Source organism: Pygoscelis adeliae, unplaced genomic scaffold, assembly GCF_000699105.1.
Source record: "Pygoscelis adeliae isolate BGI_AS28 unplaced genomic scaffold, ASM69910v1 Scaffold63, whole genome shotgun sequence".
Taxonomy (NCBI): Eukaryota; Metazoa; Chordata; class Aves; order Sphenisciformes; family Spheniscidae; genus Pygoscelis; species Pygoscelis adeliae.
Window position 1 is genome coordinate 5,609,138 of NW_008824414.1, and position 11,050 is coordinate 5,620,187.

The following is an 11,050-nucleotide window of genomic DNA, read 5'->3' on the forward strand; positions in this document are numbered from 1 at the left end:
AAATTCAGTAGTATTTCCTCCACTTGTATTTTCTGTAGTTACCCTTTTCTAACCACTTCAGCCTGTGCTGTTCTGACCGTCTCTGATGATCCACCTGAATTCTTCCCACAGTGTTTATTCTTACCAAAGTACCAAACACTGGGCAGCTCTCCTCTTGCCAGGAAGGACTGGGTGCCCTGCAGCCCTGGGAACGTGAGGAGGACATCAGTGGTGACCTGCCATATGGTACTGCTATATCCAGCCACACAGTGGCTACTAGGTTAGCTCTCAGAAGCATCTTCATGATTTAAGAAACAGGTCACGTAACACACTAGTGGCATTTCCTATTGCAATATATACAAAATGGTTACATGAATAGATAGAGAGAAGCCCTACAAAACTTGGCAAAGATCCAGAACCTTTCAGAACTAGGGAGCACAAGACATAGCAGGAAGCACTTGAAGTTATCATAGGCACACGCTAATGCATACACTTTCAGTCATTTGTTCATGAGACCACTGCTGTTTTGAAGAGGGAAAGAAAAATCATATGATTGTCTCCATTGTTTTTCCCTGGTCCTTAACCTCTGCCTACCTCCTTTTCTTCTCACCGCTTGCAAGATCCTCCAGGAAGGATTCTCTCTTCCTCCATGTTTAGAAAGGGGCCTAACAAATCAAAGCCACTAAATAAGCATGTATTAAATGGCATCCCAATTTTGAATCCCAAGGGACTGGAAAGTGCAATTCAAACAGCTGGGTTTTTTTTCATTTATGCATCTCCAAAGGTCAACCATGAGCTTGAACATATAATACATAATCTGCCTGTGCTCATCAAAGGAGAGGTCCAATCTTCAGTTATTTTAGGGAGGAAAGAAACTGGTCTGGCTAACACCTAGTAAGATGCCTGTGGAAAATAAAACTGATGTCAGAAGCAATGTGGGTAATGGTCAGCTCTTTATCTAATCTTTGTAATAGTTGTATCTCTCGATCCTTAGGTTTCAAATACTCAAGCAACAAGCAATATATAATCTTTGACTTCAGGAAAGCAGACTACAAAGGAACATAGTTTCCTTAGACAAGTGACTGAAATTTTGTAATGTACAGAATCTCACCACTAAACATAAAAGCCATGATAATTCTAAGTCAATTTATAATGCCTCTTTGATTTGCATTTTCTTTTAAATAATGAGCTTGTAAATCATTAATAATAAGATGAAGACATTTAAAACATTTGTATGAAATATTTATAACAAAATTTAAAATACATTATCACCTGAGGTAGCTGGAACTGTTTACTAGTAGAGTGTAAACATATTGCTACTGGATTTATGAACCCAAATTTAACACAGTATATTTGATTTTGGTTTTAAAGTTTTAGTTCCCACTGAACCAGATGGGAAATTGCAAATTAAAAGAATTCATGCTGCATCTGAAAGAGTAATGTAGTATATTCTCTGTACAGAATGAGGTATATGTAATTCACAGCCATTTTACTGTGGCATGAACAATTTACAGAAAAATGTAGTCCTGGAAAATGTATAATTAAGAATACAAATAGGCAGATCAGTAGTGTGGCAAAATGTATGCTGTGTAATGCAGTACTGATACATAGGGATATTTAAATTAAAACTTTGTAAACCTTTAAAAAATTACCCTGACTGATATAAGGAAGTCGTTCATCCAGAATTTATCAGCAAACAGATTAGAGTGGGCGAAACCAAGTTGATAATGTGAAAGATAATGCATCCTGTTAGCAAATCGACAAACCTCTGAAATCCAGTCCCAGGCAGACCTTCTGGTCACCAGAGTCCAGCTACTTTTCTTTCATCAGATGAAGGCTTGTGTACAACAGACATTGCCTCCTTTCCTAAACAAAATTTTTATTCTATCCACATTGTCAATCTCAGAAAGGACAAGAAGAGTAACTAATCCACGGATTCCATTCTCTCTAATAAGTAAAGGAAAGTAGAATGGACAAAAGTAGTTCAGGAAGATGGTCAAAGAATATTTCCTACCACCGTAACTGTACGTGGTGAGTGATTAAGGAAGACATTTGATTTATTGGCATGGGCTGACAAATTTCCAAACTGGTAACATCTAACAGTGCCATCGTTTCTCAATAGTTTGATATCTTGCTTACAGTTTGGTGTGTCAGCTGCTTGACAACTAGTTTAATACCCAAAAAGATTTTTTTCATATCACTTAAGCAGCTTAGCGAACAAATTGGGGGAATTAAAAAAAAAAAAAACCCAAACAGTTCTCCCAGCTTTAGACATTGAACTAGTCCTAGCGACATTAACTGGATTAGAGTTTACCTTGAAGGTCACAGCCTGTTGTTTATGTATTTGCAGAGCTGTCAGACCTACTGGTCAGACCTAAAACCAAAGTCTAAGAACAGAGGTTGATTTCACTGTATTTTTATTAAGTGGCAGGTTTGATTGGTAAAATGATGCATTAACATGCTTGCTTGTAGCTTTATTAAATGAGAAAAGAAAATTGTAGCAAGCATTTTGGTACAGCCATGCCACATGAGTTGTGATTGTCAAGGGTTAAACAGATGTAACATGAGGAAAAAAAAGTTTATAAAGGCTATATACTATCAGATAACTCAAGAAGTGGCAAAGAAAGATTTAGAGGAAAAACATAAAACCAGATTAGGGCAATTTACCCACTGAAGAAGTGTCAAACACACTGGGGACTGATTCCATTTTCAGTCAGCTTTCCTAGGTCATAGTGCCCATAAAAATACCACTGGATCACGTTTTACATCTCTCCGCGATATGCATATTTTCCTTCTGCTCTGAAGAGCCCATTTTTCTCTGCTAGGGGAAGACCCTTGTATTTTGCACAGCTAAGGGACTTCAGACATACTTACACAGACTGATAGCATAATCTCTTGTTTAGGTAGACTATACTGATGCAGACAGTTTGCCTTGACCGAATGACACATTAACAGTTTGCTCTGCATGTAAAAGCACTGTCATATCCCAAACCTGAAACCCGCAAGTACAGAATAATATGGAGAAGTCTAATAGATTGCTGGAAGATGCCAGAGGACATTTTGGATGTATGAACTCAGCTCCTGCCTGTGCTATATGAAGAACATCATATTGGGTCCCTAATTAAAGAAATTACCTCTCCTGAATGCATGAGGCTGAAAAAGGAAACTCAGACTATAAATCTGGTCACTTTGGGGAAGCAATGGTACAAATCCTACTGAGGGCTGCACCTTAAGTGCTGATTTGAGAGTCCAAGCAGGGCTTCTGTTGAGCACTGCACTATACACAGAAGAAACTGGCTTCCAGCGCACAAACTGACACACTAATAAATCCACAGGAAAAAAAAACAACCCACCACATGAAAGCTGCTACATAAATAATTCAATCATATTGCCCGGTTTTAAACACAAAGTCCTACTATTGCATAAACATGATAGTTAAACTTTTGAAAGAAAATTGTTTTCCTAATCTTTTTCATTCAAACAAACATGAGAACAACAGTTTACTCTCTTCAAAAATTATTCCTTATCAAGGACTTCCAATCAGCTTCAGACAGAGCTTCACTATGGAGCAGTTCTCATTCTGAAGTACTTCAGCATGGAGTTTTGCCATTGACCCGGAAGGCAAAGTCTTTGTTACCTGATACTGTTCAGGGTAAGGTCTTACCTGAAGTTCCTACCACTGAACTCAAAAACAAACCTATGATCAACGATGAAAACTGGGGTAAGGACCTTGGGCTTTGCTTGGTTTTTTGCTCTTTAACCATCATGTCTTCAAATTAATATGTTATTGAGTATTGTACACAGGATATTAATTTCTTAATTCAATTAGATGCTATTTTTCAACTTCCTTTTAAGTTTTAAACCACATATTTAAAACCTACTTTTAAAAAATCAACCAAAAGTCCAAGAGCTTAAGAAACTTCCAGTAATGCAAACTCTTTTTATAAACAGCATACATTTGAGATGGCTTATTTTTCTTCTCTCCATCATGCGTATGACTAAATCTGCCATCAGTAAAGCTGGTATGTCAAGTACTAACAGCGAAGCACTGGAAAGGCTTACTGGCTAGTACCACTGCAAGGTGACTCATAAAGTGAGGTCAGAAATATCTCCTGGCAATGGGGTATTCTAAGGTTATTGGCAGGAAATGGGTATTCACAACTGCTAGCTAAATTATTTTTAAATTTAATGTGCTGGACAGAGTGGGCGATTGGCCAAATTCTTCTCTCAGCAACACAAATGTAATTCTGAAGTGACTCCATTGACCTGAGCACTGAAGTAGAAATGTGGATCTATTTCTGTCTTAAATGTATTGCAGCCTGCCGCATTAGTTCTGTGATCCTGTCAGATGCTACAAGTAAACAGGGCCAAGACATGTCAATACGCAGATGGGAGATTGTCAAACAACCTCTAAATGTGTGAAGGAAGAGGTGTTGGTACCTGCATAGTCATCACTTTCTGAGCATATCTCTTTAGGGGCTTTACCTGTGTGATGTCCACTTGGGCCCAAACATTCCCCATACCTTAGGTATAGTGCAAGAAGCCCTAGGAGACATTTCTACTCGTGGAAGGCTAAAGTACGTGACTTCTTCCACTCATCCCTTTTGATGCCCATTAAGTCTTCTTTAGGTTATACTTCTGAAGACTGCTCTCTTCTCCCTCATACTCAGCTGGGTAAGCTGCTCTCATAAACAGACTCTATTCCTTTTCCATCAGGGTGAGGTTTCTCACCAAAGACCTGTTTTCTGAATTACTTAAACCAGCAAACGTCCTCGGGACTGAAATGTTGTAGGAAATGAACGCACCGGTAAGTCTGCTACTAGATTTAAGGCAAAGTAACCGCAGGGACCTCTTCGGCTGCATCCCAGATGGGATGCCTGTCCTTGCCAGGCACTTGGGTGTTTGCGGCAAGGGAGGGAAGCAAGTCTCGCAGGTCTTTGCAGTGAGATAATCTAAGATTCCTTTTGAGACAATTTAATCAACTTCAGAGCTCGTTCACTCCCAGAAGGATTGCCTCCATCTGAACAGTTTGCTTGGTTCTAGCCCTTGTAAAAGCAACTCTGACCTATGATCCCCACCAAGTATGTTTAAATAGTTTGAATGGACAGTCTAAAATACGGGCAAGATTCCCGACTGGATCTGCGGTGAAGATGAACTGAATTTATGCTTTATGTGATGTTAGGTGGCAGTATGCTGCTATGTTAAAGATCTGATATGCCTTCTAGTGCTCTAGGAACATTTGGGATATTAACCCTGGAGCTTCAGTCAGATTACAAATTTCCATTCTACTGACCTACATTATTGCTGCAGTCTTAATGTCTGCAGTAGTCTTTGTTTCTTGTCTCAAGCTTCCATTTTTCTGAACAGACAACCTGAGAGACTTCATTACAGGGTAGTGATTTGAAAGTACATCATTAAGTATATAAAGCACTTCACAGTCCTTTCAATTAAATGAAATATATGTCAGATGCTATTAGTCAATAAAGATACTTAGAAGATACAAAAGAAGAAAAAGTCAGAAAATTCTTTTAAAACAAACATGTTTTGTTCAAGTTAATAGCACAACTTGCAAAAAAATACCTATTTTGGTCCTTAACTATTAAGTGAACCACTGCAAAATACCAAGAAACACTAATAAAACACACAATCCTTTAATACTGAGATCTAGTCTTTTCACAAATGATGAATGCTTCACTTCTTCACACTAAGTTAAAAACCACCCACATGAAGCGACTTAAATTTTGCTCAGTCTCTGCCTCATAATAGTGCTTCAGTATTTTTATTACCTACAGCTCTGTGTATACATGTGACAATAGGATCAAGCCTTACAGGCTGAGTTCTCCTTTATTTCCACTTCCCAAAAGTCACTAAACTTTGAATGAACTAAGACAGCAGGATCAATTCTGCCATGCTCTAATTTTAACACCTGAAAATAGCAATAATCAATACAACTGAACAATCCATTATTTTTAATTAAAGATCAAATAAAATTCACATGAATCTTCTATCATGGAAAAACTCCTTAGATAAGAGAAAGATACACAAATAGATTTTCTCTAAGCTTGGCATATTATAAATAGATGTAGGTACATATAAAAACTTTTTGATGCTATTTTCAACACAAACTTTCCAATAGTCAACTAATTGCAAACAGTACACATCAACACAGTTTTATTATTATGTCTTCAGCACATCTCCTGATAATCTGGCCTTCAGGTTACAGTATTTTATACTTGCATGTACGGTAATGAACCTTTTACTTAGGGTAACAAATAACATCAAATTATCAGATTTGCATATTTGTTTTGCTCATAGAATATCTGTAAGCAGTTGCAAGTTCCTTTATTAAACAGATAATCAGATTTATTAAAAGACACTTAAAGTTTTGTGGAATTTAGCTACTTAATATTAAAAAGTGAACTTTACTGGAAAAACTAAGTATTTTTTCCACATAATATTGACTTTTTTTTTTTTTAAACATCTTGGCTTCTTATGGAGAAACAAGCACACACCCTTACTTTTTCAGCAACTTTGAAATTGTATGAAAAATAGAAGGTAATTTAAGGAAAACAGTTTCCATTTAAAAAAAAAAATAGATAAAAGCAACTCAGTTCACCAATAAATATTAGGTTCTCAATAAGGATTTCTAATCAGAATGCTTCAAACTTGAGAAATGGTTTCTAAAACTATGATTAATCAATACAGTAAAGCAGCCTTTAAGACTTCTAGTACCAGCTAAAAATAGCTACAGCCACATGATATAAAGCGCTGGTCCAGTATAACCTCACTCTGCCAGTTCAGATTTGATCAAAAAATTTTGATGGGCTAATTTTGTACTAGCAAAGTGCATACTGGATCAGGTATCATCTGTCTGTACCACTCAGAGTTTATGCCAGATGAAGTACAGCATGTCCTTCTATAGTCACCGTAAAAGCATAAAGCTAGGACAAAGCCTGTGTAATGTGCTTTGACTAATTCAACAGAAATGTGATCATGCCAAACCCAGTTCAAATTAGAACTGCCGGGTTCCAATGCAACAGCATCCAGGTCTGGTGTTAACGATTGTGAAAATGGCACAGTGACCAGTCACAAACCTACCAGAAATTATTTCTCTGCCCTCACTCACAGAACACTTCTTGCAGTAATGTGCACATATGTGAAATTATAACTTTCATTCTAAAAAACAGGTTTGGGTACAATTAAGATTGCCTTTCTGTAAACAAATGCATAGTAGAACTTGACTATGAACACGCTCTGGATCAACAAAATGGAAAGAACATTTTCAAGTGGGAAAAAGAATAAATTCAAATCAAGAAAACCATTTGTGAAGTTTGGTTGTTGGTTGTTTTTTTTCCATAATAACCATTCTGTAGTAATCAAGTCAACCAGTAATAGTAACAATTGATCTAATTATCAGAACCTCAGGGCCTTGTTCAGGGATGCAATAGGGTGACAGAGCATCAGCCCCACTGAGGGTGGTGGCCGGGTGTCCACGCTCCCTGCGTAGCTCCACAACTTGCTGGCTGCAGAGCTGGAGCCAGCTGCATCAGTCCATCAGCAAACCTCAGACCTGATTTTGGTAAATGATGTTCTAAATGTCACATGGCCAGTGAGCAAAAATTTGGATATGTGATAGAAGATACCTCTGTTCCCTCTGAAATATTTCTCCTCAATGCTGTGCTTACTTTTAAGCCAAAGCACTTGCCAGCCTCTGTGAAGCACCTCTTTAGCAGCAGTCTGTAGCACAAAACCAGCACGAGCAGAGTGGAGTGTTTTACCACATGCATTGCTCTCTGGCGAGAAGGGGACAAACTCTAACCAAAAACTATGTCTTCATTGTTGTGTCTTTTACTCACATGAAATGCCTGCTATGTGGGAATGCTGAGGCTGTGAAACTGCAGTATGCAGAAAATTACATGTTAGCTATCTCCATTATAACAGGCTGTCATCTTTCAGCACAGACCAGCCATTAATCATCCAACAATCATTCATCCATCCTTTCGGTGAAGCATTAAACTGTGGCCCTTTCTGTCTGTCTCTGGTGATCATCCAGGTGGAAATTAGAAATCCCAGAGTGCTTTTCAAAAAGAACAGGGGCTAACCTGGGTGACCCTCAATAATAAAAGAGAAAACCTGTTTCCATTGTCCACAGCTGTGTGTAAGCTATCGCCGAGTACATAATAGGCACCACATTTACCTACACAGTCACCACTTCTCCAGCATTTAACTCATTCATCTGTAGAGTGGTTTGGGACACCTTGAGTATGAAATATGCTTTGTGAAATCAAATTCCATTATTCTTTATAGCACGCTCACAAGCATTTTCAACCAAAAATTTCACAGTGCCCCTGCGATTCAATCATAAGAGAGTCTCCTCCTGGTGTAGCAATTTGCAGTAGTGCTTCACCTTCATGCAGGGAAGTAAGTGCTCAATACACTATAAAACATATGCTAATAATGGTGGGCAAAAATCACTTAACATGGACAAATGTTTGCTGTTGGTTTTTCCTCTCTTTTTTCTCATATTGATTTTCTTTGTGGTTAAAATTATGATGCTCATGGTCACTAGACTGGATGAAGTCTTATTCTTTCTTTTAGAGCTTCTAGAGAAAAGACATTTAGGGACTTAGATAATCACCTTCTTAACTAGATTTGATCTGATTTTGAGGTCATTTTCATGCAGTAGCTTAAAAGAATTACAACACAATTTAATAATAAATTCTGTTAACATAACTTAGCCTTGAAAAATTGCACTTACATTGAGCAGGTAATATTTTTAATGTTTTATTCACTAAAGCCCAATTCTAAAGACATTTTGATCCATAATCAGCAATGTCCTTAAGCACATCCAATTTTTCAGTGCAATGATGAAATTTAAAACCAGAAAAAACAACAGCAATGTAAGGGAGTTAAGCGCCTAAGTCTCATTAGAAGCGGGTAGAAATCAAGCGCCTGACTCCCCTAATATTTTTACAGTTTCTAGCCAAAGGCATGTAAAATATATGCTAAGTGTTAACCAGGCCCAGAAGAAGGGTCTGTGACCTCCAGAGGTCCCCTCCATCCTATGCTCTCTGTGATTCTGTGTGCTCTCCTACATGCTCATTTGAGGGAATTTGCAGTACACCGATTTGTTTACAGGATTACAACGGATTTTGCACCATGCTCACTATGATGTTATCCAAACGACAAATAAGCCAACAGAGAAGCAATCAATTGGATTTTTACTTAGGCTGCAAAATTAATTTTTAGTAAAGTTACATTATATAGGAAAAAGGAGGCACAAGCACAGCCACATGGAAGAAGAATAAATATTGGCATAGGGGACGTACTATTATACATGCTTTGGACCATATCTCTGAGAAGTCTCATAACTCCAGTTAGATTGAGGGAGAGAAAAATGTGTTATTATTCTCTCACAGCTTTTTCAAATGTACAGATTACATGGACTGAATTAATTTCTAATTGTCCCCTGATGTGCACTGGAAGGCAAGACGCTCATAGCAGAAGGTTCCACGATCGTGTGAATTTGCGTACATCCACGTGCTTAATTTCATAGACCACGGACATGATGTTAGAAGTCAAATATCATTAAGCTCTACCTAAACTGTGTGCAAAGTTGGTAAAGTTAAGCACATGCATTTATTGGGGAGGTAAATGTAGTTAAACAACAACTGGAGAATGAGAATAACATGAATGTGGGGTGCAGATATTTAATTCATTCGGTAATACTGCTTCCACGGGCACTAAACTTTCAAATATGTTCTGCAATGAGGGAGTATTTACAACATGTGTTGGGCAATTGCACATTCCTTTTTTGTTACACCCTCAGCTAAAAAAACTAGGACAAATGGTCCCCAAATGCAAAACTACAGAAAGCGACACTTAAAATAGCACATCGGAAACTGGAATGAACAACAAAACGCATGAAGTCATACAGAAGGCCAAGGTGAAGTCAGCATGGAGACAGATGTGCATTAAACCACATTGGCCCAACAGCCTCTTGGTGTCAAAACTGCAAGTGTCCTGCCTGCAAAGAGCAAAAGAAAAAGGCCTGCAACTCCCCCACTTGATACATCGCTGGTTACTTGACCAATGATTTATATCAGGTGCCTAACGTATCGACTCTCAATTTTTCTGCAATTAAGGAGGGCAGGGCAGGCCAGTGACAAACGGTTTTCCTGCAGCGCTTTTGGCTTTAGCTATTATCCCTCAGATATCTTTAAACTAATTCATCCCCCTCTAGAATCCCAGGTTTGGGTTGATAAATCAAGTGAGACCTGTGTGTGCTGGGAGCTGATTACAGGGTCATTCCTCAGCAGAAATGTTTGACCATAGTTTCCCAACTTCATATTTTATCTAGCAGCTGGTGATGTATCATCACTAATCCAAATGCAAAGTATCAGGAAATAAAAGAAGGAGGCACTGTTTATAATAAATCACTGACAGGGAAAGCTTGACCTTTTCATTTCCTACAAGGTATTTCATTGTTAGACCACAGACAAACAGAATTTTTCATCTGGTGCTTAATATGCATCAGAAGAGAACAAAGGTTTATAAGAGAAGAAGAGGAGGGTACTACCTCCACTAGAGGACACTTATCTTTCCATAGATCAAAAAGACAACATTGTTAATAACACTTTTTTCTTAAGAATCCTCCATTCTTCTTATTAGATCGTAATTTAATGATAAAATGCACTCCCTTACCTTTCATCCTGAAGGGAGATTCAGAGACTCTGTTAACTTTAAAATGCTGCTTTAAAAGATGTTTAAAGGAAAATGCTTATATAAAGCATTTTATATAAGCAAATATAAATGACTGACAACATAACGATGTGTAAACATAAAATGATAATATTGCAAACATAAAATGATAATATTGCTATTATTAATGCTCAAGCCTGAAATGTATCTACAATATGTTATTATTGGTATAGCAATTGTGGCTCAAGATGGGAACACTGTTAAGACTGGATGCAGCACTAACACCTAATAAAAGGCTTCCTCTGCAAGGAGCTTCTGTTTCACCTTTCACACACAAAGGATGGGAAACTGAGGTACAAAACAGACATCA